We start from the raw sequence: 16,626 nt of genomic DNA on the forward strand, positions 1-16,626 counted from the left end.
ATCTCCACTATGATAAAACAATTTGAACCCTGCTCCTAAACTTCTAACCTTGCTACCTCTCCACCTAGTCTCCTGGACACACAGTGTATATCTTCCTCCTCTTCATCATGTCAAATATACCTTTTCCTCTCATCGATCTAGCATTCAAAGTCCTTACTCTCAGTCCAACATTCAAGACTTTCCTCTTCTCTCTCTTCCTATAAACACGCCGTCCTTCATGACGCTGAAGTTAGCTTCTGATTCACAGCTTCCGATTTGCGAGGGCACTAAAGAAACATTCCGCTGCATTTTTCGCACTAAGACCACCCTAAAACCGGGTCCTGTTCAAAAACCGCTGGACCTGGACTGCTTAAACCTGGATTAAATTATGCATTACATACTAAAGAACACATTAAACACAGTTTCTGATTTGTGAAACCTTCCTCTGATTTGTGAAAATGTCAAATAGGTTGATTTTTATCGCATTTTACGCACTGAGTCCACCTTAGACCAGGTCCTGTTCAAAAACCGCTGGACCTGGACTGCTCAAACCTGGATTAAATTATGCATTAGATACTAAAGAACACATTAAATACAGTTTCTGATTTGTGAAACCTTCCTCTGATTTGTGAAAATGAGAAGTAGATTGATTTTATCGCATTTTATGCACTGAGTCCACTTCAGACCAGGTCCTGTTCAAAAACCGCTGGACCTGGACTGCTCAAACCTGGATTAAATAATAATTTAGATAGTAAAAAACACATTTAACACAGTTTCTGATTTGTGAAACCTTCCTATGATTTGTGAAAATGTCAAATAGGTTGATTTTTATCACATTTTACGCACTGAGTCCACTTCAGACCAGGTCCTGTTCAAAAACCGCAGGACCTGGACTGCTCGAACCTGGATTAAATAATAATTTAGATAGTAAAAAACACATTTAACACAGTTTCTGATTTGTGAAATCTTCCTCTGATTTGTGAAATTGTCAAATAGGTTGATGTTTATCACATTTTACGCACTGAGTCCACTTCAGACCAGGTCCTGTTCAAAAACCGCAGGACCTACACTGCTCAAACCTGACTTAAATTATGCGTTAGATGGTAGAGAACACATTAAATACAGTTTCTGATTTGTGAAAACTTCCTCTGATTTGTGAAAATGTGAAATAGGTTGATTTTTTATCGCATTTTACGCATTGAGTCCACTTCAGACCAGGTCCTGTTCAAAAACCGCAGGACCTGGACTGCTTAAACCTGGATTAAATTATAATTAAGATAGTAAAGAACACATAAAACACAGTTTCTGATTTGTGAAACCTTCCTCTGATTTGTGAAAATGTCAAATAGGTTGATTTTTAATCGCATTTTACGCACTAAGTCCACTTCAGACCAGGTCTTGTACAAAAACCGCAGGACCTAGACTGCTCAAACCTGACTTAAATTATGCGTTAGATACTAAAAAACACATTAAATACAGTTTCTGATTTGTGAAAACTTCTTCTGATTTGTGAAAATGAGAAGTAGATTGATTTTATCGCATTTTTGCACTGAGTCCATTTCAGACCAGGTCCTGTTCAAAAACCGCAGGACCTAGACTGCTCAAACCTGACTTAAATTATGCGTTAGATGGTAGAGAACACATTAAATACAGTTTCTGATTTGTGAAAACTTCCTCTGATTTGTGAAAATGTGAAATAGGTTGATTTTTTATCGCATTTTACGCACTGAGTCCACTTCAGACCGGTGTGGGTACCGGATGTTCTCGGGTTGCCGGATGTTCTCGGGGTCTTTCGGGGTCCTTCGACCAATGATGACGTCACACTATTTGATTGGCTGTAAGTTGCCACGACCAATGAGTTAACGTCGCTAAGTTTTTCTAAAAACTTTATTGACAATTGCGGTATCATACATTAACAATGACATTAACGTTAACAACGAACAATAACGATGTAATCAATATTGCCTCGAAGATCAGTCACCATTGCCAAATATAACATATTGACATAGAAAATAAAGAATAGAGGGGAAAAAAAGAAACAATGAACATAACACACAAATAAATAAAAACATAAGTAAAATAAAATAAAGGAACATAGAAAAAATCTAAGTAGTCTAATACTAGTTAAGTTAGGGGTACTCGTGAAGTTTGTATTTCTGAACAAAACTAAGCAATTTCAAGCCATTCTTCTTTTTCATATAATGAAGTGATTGAAAGCAAAAACAGAGCTCTTTATTAAATGTAATAAAAGTGGTTTGGTCTTCAAAACTTGACCTCACCAAGATGGCGGTGCTCTCCTCCCATGAGGAACCACGTGATGTCTCCTCTAGTGATATAACTCATTTGAAGGACCCCGAAGGACCCCGAGAACATCCGGCAAACCGAGAACATCCGGTACCTACACCGGATCCTGTTCAAAAACCGTTGTGTAAAATAGTATAATTTCATCGAATTTTATGCAATTTAAGGATAATGGGGACAAGGGAAGGACAACTTTAAGGAAAACACCATAACAGGAACTTTAAAGTAAATCAGAAAACAAACCAAGAAATATTGAACAAAAAAACAAAATTTCAGTCAGGGGTACATGCTAACCGTGACCATAACTATGTGTCCAATCTGACATCTGTTTCCCAGTTTCTTTTGTATGTTGAGATTTTGATGTTTTGATGTTGCCTCGTCTAGCCTTCTTGGATTCCTGTAGTGCATCGTAGTGCATTGTCTGGGCAGAAGTCTGTGGATTGCAACAAAGTGATTTTGGTCACCCAGGTGATATGTTAGGGCCACCGGCTCGTACCTGTGTGAGCAAATACAATAGTACAATGCAGTATAAAAAATAAAAGTGTTAAGGAATAAAAAAATACATTTCCACCCAAATTTCATGAACAGGACCTGGTCTGAGAAAAAGCGATAAAAATCAACTTATTTCACAAATCAGATGAAGGTTTCACAAATCAGAAACTGTATTTAATGTGTTCTTTAGTATCTAATGCTTTATTAATCCAGGTTTAAGCAGTCCAGGTCCAGCGGTTTTTGAACAGGACCTGGTCTGAAGTGGACTCAGTGCATAAAATGCGATAAAATCAATCTACTTCTCATTTTCACAAATCAGAGGAAGTTTTCAAAAATCAGAAACTGTATTTAATGTGTTCTTTAGTATCTAATGCATAATTAAATCCAGGTTTGAGCAGTCCAGGTACAGCGGTTTTTGAACAGGACCTAGTCTAATGTGGACTCTGGGCGTAAAATGCGATAAAAAACAATCTATTTCACATTTTCACAAACCAGAGGAAGTTTTCACAAATCAGAAACTCGGTTTAATGTGTTCTTTAATATCTAATGCATAATTTAATCCAGGTTTGAGCAGTCAAGCTCCCGCGGTTTTTGAACAGGACCCGGTTTTAGGTGATCTTAATGCGAAAAATGCAGCGGAATGTTCCTTCAGTGCCTTCGCGAATCGGAAGCTGTGAACCGGAAGCCAACTTCAGCGTCATCCTTCCTTCTCTCCTTCTTCGACCAACAGTAGACTAATTTCTACCAGCCCCCTGTCGGTAAACAGGCCTGATGGCGGTTGTTGTTAACCCAGGCCTCGTCCAATTCAGTATGGATATCTTAGGTCTGATTTGTATATTTGGTTTGGCAAAGATTTTACGTCGGAAGCCCTTCATGGCACAACCCCCTGAATTTATCCGGGCTAGGGACCAGGACAATGAGACCCTGGCTTGGTCCCCCTCGTGACACAAGTGCTTAGTATTTTTAGCAGGACATAAAAGCAAAAAAGCATAAAATACAAACTAGTTTTTAAAAATGTATCATTGGTTGCACGGTGGCGCAGTGGTTAGCGCTCTTGCCTCACAGCAAGAAGGGCCCCGGTTCAAGTCCTGGCTGGCATGAAAAACAACATCAATGGGGGACCTTTCTGTGTGGAGTTTGCATGTTCTCCCCGTGTATGCATGGGTTCTCTCCAGGAACTCCAGCTTCCTCCCACCACCCAAAAACATGCTTCATAGGTAAATTGGCAACTTTAAATTGTCCCTAGGTGTGAGTGAGAGTGAATGGGTGTGTGATTGTGGACATTCTACCCTGCAACAGACTGGCGACCTGTCCAGGGCATCCCCTGCCTTTGGCCACAAGTGGCCGGGATAGGCTCCGGCAGCCCCGTGACCCCGAAAGGGAATAAACGGAATAGAAAATGAATGAATATCATTGGTTGGTGCACTGGGTTGGTGCGGTAAAGAGGAGAAGACACTTGTGTTATGAGCCTATTCACAGCACACCATCACATGATCCAAATGGAATGCAGTGTGCCCTGGTTCACTTTTCGCAGTCTCGCCGTTAAGCAGATTTTGCAAAATGGCGCACTGAGTTCTGCAACCTGATTAGATGTTGATCTTGTCAATCAGTCTCTTCAGTGTTGTGTCTTCTGTACAGAGACGCAGCACATACAGCTTGCCAGAGTCACATTATTCTTCACTGCAATCAGATCTTTGTTTTCATTCTATAACACTAATGAAGTGTGAAAATGTTATTGTTTGTCTCAGACAAGCATAGAAAGTGTGGATTTATTCATCTATAATCCCAATTTGCGGGTTATTTATGGAGCATAACCGCTGTGATAAATGAGGATAGACAAGGGAACATTGTAATGACAGAAATGGGACAGGGGTTTGATTGCTCGCTACTCCAGGTGCAGTTACTACAGTGACAGAGACGTGCCAGTTTGTCTGTGTCACCAACGGGAAACCATTGTTTGTGCAGTTTGTTTAGGTTGACTCCAGCAGATACTCAACTTTATCTCCTGACACGTTGGACTCCTTTGTGATATTTGTTTGTACATTTCTTTGATGGAATCTGAATATTAGTTTTCTATTTTTACAAGAAAAAACCTGGCAGGTTCTGTTGTTGAATAACTGTGTATTGTTGTACAACTGATACCACATACCTGTCAAGTTTCAAACTTAAAGCACAACCATATCGTTTTAGAGTCTGCACCAGAGAATGGAATAAGAGAGATCACAGCATCCAACCACAGTTTAGGTTTAGCTTTAAACTTTTAAAATTTCTAATGTACTCAGTGTTAAAATGGACAGATGTCTTGAGCAATTAACTCATATTCTTCTTCATGTTTTTTTTCCTCTCTGGTCTGTGCATCCTTCAGGCAATACTGCCTCCAAACAACCAGCTGCTGTGACTGTATGATGCTTCCAGGAGGTTTGGTTTGCTCATTTTTAAAGTAAACAACTCTCCACCCAAATGAGCCATGCCTTCTGAACTATGCTGCTGTGAAAACACCCTGAGACTGCAGACTGAGCCTTGATTCATAGTAATGTAGATATATTGACAACGTTTTCTCCTGTCATTTCTTTGTTCTTTGTGAAACATCTCTGTCAGTACATGGCGGCAGGTCCACATTTACAAATGACAGCTGAAAAAAGTGCACCTTTTTAAAACTTTTGCTAGCAACGAGTCAGCATGGGGGAAATGCTGTGAAAGGAGCTTATGTGATTTTACAGCAAGTTTAATGCAACTTCCAAAGAACTTAATTAGAGGAAATCTAATTGCTGCAGTGCTAAAAGTTGTTTTCTTTGAGTGTTGTTCAGCTTGCAGCTGCTTGAGTTAACTGCTTAACTGTAATGCTTTATTTGTTTATTTATTTTGACTGGGTGAAGTCATTTCACCCAGTCTTATCAACCATGTGAGGTTGCCAGACAACCAGCTAAAACTTCAGGATGTGTCCACACCCAGTGAAGATATAGTCCCGAGCATTTGCTCAAAAAAAGCAAAAAAAAAACAATTTTACTTTTTTTTCATTCATGGAAATATTCTTAGAAAACTGCCAGCTGTTTAAATTTTAGATGTAATTCTTAAAAAAAAAAGCTGATCTCTCACTGTTTTAGACACTCATTTAAACTATTGTATCCCGAAATAGCACCCCCCCCCCCCAACTTAATCCACAAAACTTTTTACCCAACTGAACTTTAAGGATCAAAGAGAGCAGCTGAATATTGTACAGATGGAAATGAGAACCGCAGATGTGCTGGTGAAAAACCAAGTGTGTTTATTAGAATAACCAACAGTGAGAGTTCAATTTGAAAGCAGCCTTCAGCCACATCTTACAGCTGAAGCATCCAACGACCATCCAAAAGATCTTTGATGCTGCAGCAGTTTCAAGTCAGTCGTTTTTAAGTATTTTCTTTTCTGAGTGTGTGTTTAAGATAAAAGAAATCCCCTGAGACTCACACAAAGCTGTTGCAGATTAAAAAGGGAGTTAGAACATGAAAGCCTTTGGGAGAATTTAGAACATGTGATGATTGTTTGTGCATTTGGTTGCTTATTTTCCATTGATGGTAGGAGATTAGTTATTTATGAGAGGAAGTTCAATACTGGCGGCTCTATGTTGCAAAATCTGTGTAAATCAGGTAAGGTTCTTGAAAGGAAACACATGCAGGTGAAAAGAAATAGAAAAAAGGTTGGTTTTATAACCTAAATTTTGGAAATGTAGTAACTTCATTAAAACTAAAAATGTACATTATATAATAGAACACAGAGACACAACAACAATTGCTCAAATTGAGAAATCATACACTTGTCCAGTGAATGATATCATTTAAAATCTGAACGCTCGCTGCAGATTACAAAATGGTTGGGTGTTACACTCCTGTCTATAGGGGCTTGTAAAAGGATGCAACATAAAGGTAAATGGAACAAATTAAATACCCCAAGGACTTAAAAACTGTCACAACAAAACCCAGGCTGAAAATAAGATGGAAATTTATTACAGAAAAAACAAAACTACACAAGCAAAATACAAGGACAAACAAACAAAGTAAAGCTCTGCTGGTGTCAGCTGTGTGTGTGTTCAACAAATGATGAGGCAGTATTTAAATCCTAAACTGAAGATCCCCATCCAACCAGGTCCAATTCAATTGTAACACCCCCCAACCTAAGAGAAAATGTCTGCCCCCTGACCAATGTAAACTTCTAAATGCTGGAGTGCCAGCAAAAGAGAAAATGCTTCTTTCGCAAATGTACCGTACTGTGTTTGATGAATGGTACACTTCTTTAAGAAATGACAAAGGGGTTGCTCAACCCCATGTTCATCCTCTTGCAGCAGAACTGCTTCAGCTCCATAATCACTGGCATCCACCTTTAACTTGAAGGGACACTCAAAGTCAGGAGCAGCCAGGACAGCGGCACTGCAAAGAAGAGCTTTGACAGAGTTTAATGCATTCTGGCATTCAGGTGACCAAACAGTTTAAGAACACTAGTCTGGCCAATTAAGGGAGCCAGAACATCTGCAAAGTTACTGCAAAAAACTTGGTAGTACCCCGCCATTCCTAAGAAACGACAGAGTTCATTGTGGTTCTGAGGGGCTGGAAAATCAAGGATGGGCTGAACCTTTGCAGTTAAGGGACAACTTTGGCTCTGGCCTACTTCTTTCCCCAATTAGGTTACAGAAGCCTTACCAAGATTACATTAGGCTAAGTTCAAGGTGAGTGAAACTCTACCTACGCACTCAAATAATCTGTCACATTTTTAATAAACAACAATATCATCAAGATAAACTTCACTTCATTTTTACACCAGAAAGAACTTGTGCATGGGATGTTGAAATGTTGGAGGTGCGTTTTTAAGACCAAAAGGCATGACCGTGTACAACAAAAAATGATCAGGTGTAACGAAAGCAGATATTTCAGCTGCACAGGGGGTCAATAGAACTTGTGAAAAGCCTTTAAGCAGATCTAGCTTGGCAATAAAGCGTGCTGAACCAACTCAGTCAACACAATTTTCCATACGTGGTAAAGGGTATGAGTCAGGTTTTGTGATTTGATTCATCTTTCTGAAATCTGTGCAAAAATGTTTTTGTCAGGGTTGGGTACAAGCAGACAGGTGGTCCTCCAGGTGCTGGAACTAGGTGGTTTCAAACAGGTAAACAGGTACTTTCTGTTGAAGCTGTGCTGGTTTAGTTGGGTTTACACGGCAGGCATGTTGTTTGGAAAATGTTCACCAACAAAATGTTGGCCAACAACAATATTGTCAGAAGTCAGAACTTTGTCTCCCCCTCTGGTCACCGGCGGGAGCCATCCCCAGAGTTCTAGCCACACTACAACTCCCAGCAACCATGGCGCACCCTTCCTGGATGCTGCACACCTAACTTTCATTTATTCATCAACCACAGCATACTTAAGCACTGAGTGAAGCTCAGTGGGAAGTGCCACTCTGCCTTCCTTACAGAGCATTGTATTTGGAATTGAGCTTGTCTCCTGGCCTGTCACTGGCTCTTTTTGCCTGCCGCCTGTCCTGACCCTCCTCATATGATCCCATGCTTGCTATTGACCCCTGCCTGACCCTGATTTAGCCTTGTGGACTTTTAGCTGAGCTATTAGACCTGCTGCATTTGGATCCAGCCATCTGCCTGTTCTTGTGGCAAATATCATGGGATATAGCAGAAGTACAGGAGGGAATATCTGAAAAAAGAGAGATATGGATATGAATTAGCCTGGAAATGCCCTCCTGTGCAGACTTACCAAAAAGGAATTCGGTAAGATGCTAAATCATTCAATATTTTTGAAGTTCTGCGGTCGAGAACATGATCCAACCTGCCGAAGACTATCACTTTCTGGTCTGTACTGAGATGGGGAAACTTTAGTGGACAGAGAAGCAACAACTCCCACAGTATGGTCAATATAAGGCTTTAACATGTTAACATGACACACTCGAGATGTCCTACGTCTGTCAGGAGTGCTCACAACATAATCAGTTTCACTGAGTTCCTCTTGAATTATATATGGTCCACTAAACTTTGCCTGGAGAACTGTGAGATAAGTGAGAACTTTATCTCCAACATCAAAATGTTTTTGAACAACACATTGTCCCAACCTGCTTTCTGTGCAACTTTTCCCTGGAAGAACAAACACAGTCCAACACATTTTGTTTAGTCATTCATTTTCTTAACCTTTTTTACCTTTCGGGGTCACGGGGCTGCCGGAGCCTATCCCGGCCACTTTTTGTTTAGTCACACATTTTGTTCAGTTGTAACAAGAAAAAAAGCAGAGTTTCATCCCACTCTCCACCAGATTCTAAGCAGAATTTTTTCTAATAGTGTGGATGACAGGCACTTGATATCTGATATCTAATGGAAAGTGTTTTGATAACTTGACCTAAAATCTTCGAAGTGAAATCAGAAGCCTGATCGAAATGAATAAGATTTTGGAAAACTTAAATGTGGAAAAGAAATTAACTAGTGCTTTAATGATAGCTTTGGTTCTAGGTGTGCACAAGGGAACTGCTTTTGGGTAGTGTGTTACAGGACACATCAGAGTCAAAAATGTACTGATACCCTTTGATTTGCCCTATGATGAGGTGTTCAAACAGTTCTCCTACGGCAGGAATAGGATGTAAAGGTACAGATGGAATAACCTGGTTTGGTTTTTCCACTCATCTGACAGATGTGACATGAACGACAACATTTAGAGACATCAGATTTTAGGCCTGGCCAGAAAGAAATGGCAATTTATCTGTAACCCAAATGACCAGATTGTCCACCATGGGCTATGCTGAGAATCTGAAAACAATACATTTCCGATGCAACGACTTACTGAACAACATTCCATCCAAAATTTACCAAGTGCGGGAAAGTCAGTAACAGAAATTTCATCTTTAAATGAGTAAGATGATTTGTCTGCATTTGTGTTAGCAGCAGACAAACATTTGGCAAGAGATGTTTCAGTTTTCTGTACATGAATAAGTTCAATTTTATCAACATCAAAAGAAAGTGTTGCCTCAGTAAATGGCAGGTCAGGTGTTAGATACATTTGACTCAGGTTTTTCAGGTTCAGCTTCAGAACGTTCAGAAAAGTTCAAGGCAACCCCACACAGGTAGGCTAACGGAGCACAGCTAAGCTTTTACTGGCCCAGAAACACACAGCAAACACAAAAACACATTATGCATTTGTGCCTATGTGACACTCATGTTTATGCCCCACACGGGTGTATCAAATCCACAAGAAGCAAATGGCAGGACATTGTCAAGGAGAAGAGATTTACCAAATTTCCAACTGTGTTCGCCTGGGGAGGCGCCTTGCACTCGCCCCTTTCTTGCGACACCTGTGGGCTTTTTTTGGACTGATTTTTCTCCTTTGGCAGGAGCAAGGGACAGTTAGCGATTGAGTGTCCTTTTTCATGACAATAGAAAGACCCACGGCTCTCAGTAGAAAGTGGGTTTGAGCGCAGTGGGCTTTTCAACAAAGTTTTGCCCATACAGATAAAAACACGCTGTGATGCATCGACACAAATTTATCAGTGAGCACGGCTGCGTTTGTTTATCTGCAAACAAAAGTGGGGAGGAAAAAAAAAAAGACAAAAAAACTCCCAGTCCAGCAGAAAACGCAAAAAACAGAGACAGAAAAACACTCCAAAAGTAAGCAATTAGTAAAGTTCATTCATTTCTGGTATAACAAATAACTATCTTTACAAGGGTTGTTTTTACAAAGACACAATGGGTGTATTCAGACTGAAAAAATTCTTTATTCTAGACCAAGTCCTCTTAATTAGTTCCGGATCGAGTTGCATTTGGTTTGCATTCAGACTGGCATCAAGCTGGAACAAAACCATGATGTGACTAAAGATTTCTTCAGTCATTGGTCAGAACTTTAAATTTCGATTACCAGTTTTAAACATGGGGAACAACACTTTTTACTTGTTACTTTGGTACGGCTTAGACATGCTGCAAGGCGGTTACTGGGTAGGAAATGTGCCGTGTGTACTTTAGCCCAGAGGAAGCTAGCAACTGCAGCGCTGAGGAGACGTCGAGTATGAAGGCATGCTGCTAAGTGTTTATAGGTTGTGTCCGAATTTCTTCACTACTCACTATTTAGTGCACTTTATAGTGTGTTTGCGCTTTTGTAGTGCTGTCCAAATCTACAATTCCAAAATTGGGTGTCCAAGAAATTTCCCAGAAGTCTCTGTGAAAAACCACTGTGCATCGATGCTCACTAGATCGGCGAAAATAGACCATAATGCATTGAGTCTGAACTATTTCTGCCAAAAAAATATATTTAAATGCATTTTTTAAATAAACTATTAACATATTCATCATCAAAAGACAGTGGACTCATAAATGATCATTGCAAAAAGCTTGTATCAAAGAGATTTTAACTTTATGAAATCGATGACGTCATGTCTACCGTTAAAAAGAAAAAGAAAAAACTAATGAGCACGGTGTCCGAATTGCTTTTAAAATCCAGGGCGATACTTAGTCCCGCACTATATAGTTTTTAGTAGTTAGGGATTAGGTGGGATTTTGGACAAAGCCTCCTAGAGTGTTGGGAAAACAGTGTGAGAAGCAATATGTAGCACATTTTAATGAGCCTGCATTCATCTCACCCCATTTGAATAAGTTGCTGTGTCTCATCATTGTGGTGTTATGATGTTGTTTTTAAGGGAATTCTGTTAAGAGATTTACAAGGTAGCTTTTAGGGTGACGTCACAGCAGCGCAGCTCGCATGCTGCATAAGGAGACACAGAAAAGCATGTAAGACGCGTTTTTAGCCAGTGTCTAATGAACTATTGCTGGTCTGCAGAAACTGTCCTAAAAAACAATAAAGTTTTTTTATTATTTGTTTTTGTGCTTAAAGTGGCATATTCACAGTTCAAGATTTTCCAAAAAAATCAGAAAACCTAAGAAATTTCTGTACAAAGACCCTTTATAAATCCCTGTGGGATCTGGGTCCTCAGACAAAACTGCAACAGTATAATTGTGTCAATTGCTCTACTGAATGATGTCAGAAAGAAATACAATGAGTAAATACAGTTTAGCTTGACCATCATCAATTGTTATTTCCTGTGTACCAAGTCTAATTTCAAATGGTCAGGTTTCAAACTGGGATAGGTTTCTGTGGTGAGACAAGTGCAAATGTGACACAAAAGACGAAGAAGACCGTCCAGAGCATTTTGAACATGTACCTACAAAAATAGCATACCTGTTGGTGTGGGGATGCAAAACATGGTTTGGGCATGGATTCTTCACAGGGGGAGAACTATAAACAATCATGGGTATGTGAGGATTTAAGAGCTGCAACTGCTATCCTCGATACAAACTATTTTTCAAGTAAGGCCTTGTGTGCTTAGTAAGACAATGCAAAACCTCAAACTGCAGCTATTACAACAAATGACTTCATCATCGAGGAGTTCAAGTAGTGAATTGACTTACCAGCCAGCCATTCAGCTTTTTTACCAACAGAAAATATTTGGAGGAATATGCCAAAAAGGACCACAATCTTTTCAGCGACTGGAGATCTGTATCCAACAAACAGGACCAAATTCTAACAGCAACAAACTTTTTTTCACTTTTCGGCTTATCCCGTCAGACAATTCTGCAAATCAGCTTTCACTGATTCGCACGGGTAGTAGCAGAGGGTTTTTATGCCTGATGCCCTTCTTATTACTATCTTGTATTTTGGAGGCACAGGGAGACCCAGGGGGTATTCCAGAAAGCAGGTTATGCTAGCTCCCACGGTAAGTTTGAGGCTAAGGAAGTTGATAACCTCAGCTTTCGGTTCCAGAAATGGAGGTATGTTTCAGGGTATGTCAAGTTGCCATGGCAACTCATGCTCTGAACATAACCTGGTCTGGAGAAGGTTTAGTTGAAGGTTAGTTTGTTTTCAGTGAGGTGAAGCAGCATGGCGTGTCCATTTGAAGATAATTTAGTGGATGAAGAAGCTCAGATAATACTTTTCCCACCATGAGAGGGTGAGAAGACCACGTATGGATGTTGGAAAGATAAACTTTTTACATTGATCAAACTTAATTATTTGCTTCAGTTAAGATAAATAATTATTTTAATTAAGTCAGCTTAAAAATAACACGTAGTTATCAGACAGTTATTTTAATTTCATTCAAATTAATTCAATTAAGTAGGTGAAACTTTGGTGCCGCTGTTAGATTGGCACCGCAAGGGATTGTGGGATACCATTCCCTTTGCCTGTCTGGACGGATTTGGGTTTAAGTGTGGGTTTTTGACCAAATGTGTTTAGTTGTTTAGCTGTTTTACTGTGTTTTGCCGACTTATTTTGTCCTACTATGCTTAAGTCTCTGCACCATGAGTGAGAGGGAGAGAGAGGATGATGAAGTTATATAGCACCGTCCAGCCAAATAACATAATGACAATCTTGAAAAATGAGTTATACATGTAATAAAATCAAGTTTTGTATATTATTTCTTTCTTTTTATTTTTATAAAAATGAGTATATCTGCCGGCTCAAACTTAGACATATGAGAGTTCAAGAAGAACAATAAATTAAGATGGAAAAACATTTAATTGAATCAGATTAATATGACATTTAGTAAGATAAATATGTACATTTGAGTTGTATAAACACTAATTAAATTTTATAAACGTAAGAAATTAGGTTGAATACATTTAACTCAATTACTTGTTACCAATGGAAGTAATTCATTTACTTTGGCAAAATTGGATATATGCGTCACAAGGAAAATAGAAATGAGATAGAAACTCGTGCGTTTACTTTGTCCGTTCTTTTTCTACAAGCAGAAACTATTTCTTTTGATGATGCAGCCATATAATCAATTGATAATAATTGATGGGCGTATAATCTTCATACGCCGTCATTAAAATCTCCAACTCCGTCTCACTGGAGTATAGTGCTCTCTTTTTTTCTCCATGCGTTTCCATGGAGACTCCGGAAATTGGCGATCCATTGAGAATGTATTTATTTACCTGCCATGCATGTGCATTAACCCAGGGTTACCAAGTCGAGCATAATTACGCTAATTCATATCCAGCCTTTTGGAAACGACATACCCAGAGTAAACAAGTTCAGGCAGATTTCAGCCAGAGTTCAGGGTTAAAGTCTGGGTAGTTTAAACATGCTTCCTGGAAATAGCCCCGGTTTGGCACCAGCGTGAAGGATTTTGTCTCAGGACCAACACTGGATATTTTTGATCATTGCACAACCTGGAAAGCAAACCCAAGTTTCCTTCGTGACAGTCCTACAGCCAACCAACTGAGCTAGCAAAGTAACCTATTTTGTTTTGAGAATAGACAGGCTGCACTATAATTAACACCTCAATTCTCACCATTTAGAAACCTGTAGCAGCATTCAATTTGAAATCAACTCATTTTGTACATAAAAGTGTGAAATTTCTTTTTGACCCCTTAGGACTCGAAAGTCTTTGTCTTTAGTTGCTGTGGTGAAGGATAGACTTTTATCTTTGTTTCAGTTAAGTTGACTCCCCCCACATTAGAAAATGAATGACGCAAACCTCTATGGGACCATTGAAAACAGGCCTTCTCAATCATTAACTGCTCCCTGTGATGTGCAGATGCCACGGTAGCTCTAGAAACCCTCAGTACGTCAGAGCTTATTGACAAGGCTAGACAAAAAGGCTGTAAAGTGAAGATGTATTTGTCTTTTACTAATAATTAGTCATAGCAGCTGTTTTTTAATGTTTCTTTTTTTTTTACTTGTGATAAAATTCTGAAACCGCTCCAATATCTACAAAGGAAAGGATCATGTGAATCAGTCATTATCTAACACAATAGCCAAAACAATAAAGGTTCCAAAATCAGTTGAACCTTTGCTAACACACAGCTGACAAAAGCCCAGGCTAAACACCCTCTGTTTCAAGATGAGGCTGAGCATTTCTGATTACTCCTCATTTTCTTTTCAGTGTAAGGAAATTTGCCGGATACTGTTAAAGCCAAGAATACCTCATGCAAAAGCAAAGTGAAGGCAAACTCAACCACACATCAACATGAGAGCAAACACGACCCTGCAATGCCCAGGGTGAACAATATCATTGCTTTGCATGATGATTTCCCTCGTAGCTTCTTCTTCGCCTCACTGTGGTGTTTTATTGCCCTCGCTTTTTGTGTGTGGATTCCATTGTTACTCAGCAAGTACAAATATCTTCCTTTATTCACAAAACCTCAGCTAGGCCTTCCACTATGCTGCCTGTGTCCGGCCCTCATCCATCTATCAGCAGCAGTCCTGTTCTACACAGGGCCCCCCAAGCTCTGCTAACCCCCCCCCCCCCCCCCCCCCCAGCCAGCGCTTAGACATAATGCTGTTGTGACTTTCCGGGTCTTTATGTTGGCTGTTGTCTGAGGCAGATTGAAGACCCTTTGTGTGTGTCAGGCCCTGTCCTGAGTAGCCAGGAGGAACCTGCGAGCAGAGACAGGAATGTGCATATGAATGGACCAGTGTGTGCCGGGCACCTGCTGATAGAGGAACGGCGTGCCTCTATGAGTCTTAGTTCATCAGCGTAACCATCTTGTTCAATTACACGTGCAGCTCGGTGTTGCGTTCCCCATAGTCACTTACTCTGAATAGAAGTATTGTCACCACCATAGTGACTACATAGTTGTTTACAATTGTCAAGGAGCTCCTAACGCATAGGTGTCTGCTCCACTGCTTCAGTTGGGACTGATTATCCCCTCTCCTTATCTGCTCGGACCAGGTTCTCTCCTTGATGCTTGAAAGCAATTAGAAAGTCATCCATTTTTGTATTTCATGCTGAAGTAAAGTATTATGACAATATAACAATGCCGAAAACCTCCACACTACTGTTTGACAGTCTGGTATGGCAACTGCTCCACCAAAGAACGCAAGTCTCTTTAGCAGGTAGTGAAAACCGCCCAACGAATCATAGAATCTCCACCACCAGCCATTGAGGTCTGCTAGAAACGCTGCCTGCGCTGAGCACACGGTATTCTAAAGGACTCCACTCACCCTGCCAACAGATTCTTCTCTCTTCTGCCTTCAGGCAGACGCTTCAGGGTCTCCAAGTCTAGAAGACAGAGGAACAGTTTTTTCCCCCTAAATTCTGCCTTCTACTGACCCCCCACCCCCCAACTTCTGACACTTTATTATTGCAAATACAACTAAATAACTATGCTGTAAATACACCCATCTGCAAATGCAAATACATTATACCTGTCCATTTCTACTTAGCCCACCTGTAAATCTGCACATAACTGTTTATAGTAGTATTATACTGTATATTGTATTCATATTCATGTCATATCTATATGCATATTTAACTTTTTTTATTATATGTTTATATCCTGCACTTTACTGCTTGTTTGCATTCTGGTTAGACACAAACTACATTGTACATGTGAAATTTCTCATCTTCTTTTAACTAGAAATATGTCATTTTTAGTCCAAATTTAAAAAAGTTGTGTTGTTTTCTAGGACATGGTTTCTGCAGGGTGGCAGTTGCTCATTAAAATTTGCCTCTAAATTGTGGGCGTAGCACCCTCCCTGTTGCTGTTTGTGGCCCAGCCAGTGCATTCTATATGTGACAAATAACCCCTTTTCCGTCTGCTCCTGATTCAAAACTATTTGAATAAATAAATACTCAGGAATGCAATTTTGATCTTAATTTTCTGGATTGTGGATAAACGAACTTCCATGAATTTAAAGGCAGGAATTTGATTGGCTTTGAGAAAAGTAGCTATTGGCTGAGAGTGAGGACTAATTGATGAATGACATGTGGAGTGAAGAAGCTGAATCAGATCTTTCTTACTGAAATTGTGCCAAAGCTTCACAAATAAAGCTAACTCCCCAATGCATTTCTGTAATGGTCTCAATTTATAACATGCTGTTGGTTGATTACACTTTA

This window comes from Oryzias latipes, chromosome 9 (assembly GCF_002234675.1).
Source record: "Oryzias latipes chromosome 9, ASM223467v1".
In the NCBI taxonomy this organism is placed as follows: domain Eukaryota; kingdom Metazoa; phylum Chordata; class Actinopteri; order Beloniformes; family Adrianichthyidae; genus Oryzias; species Oryzias latipes.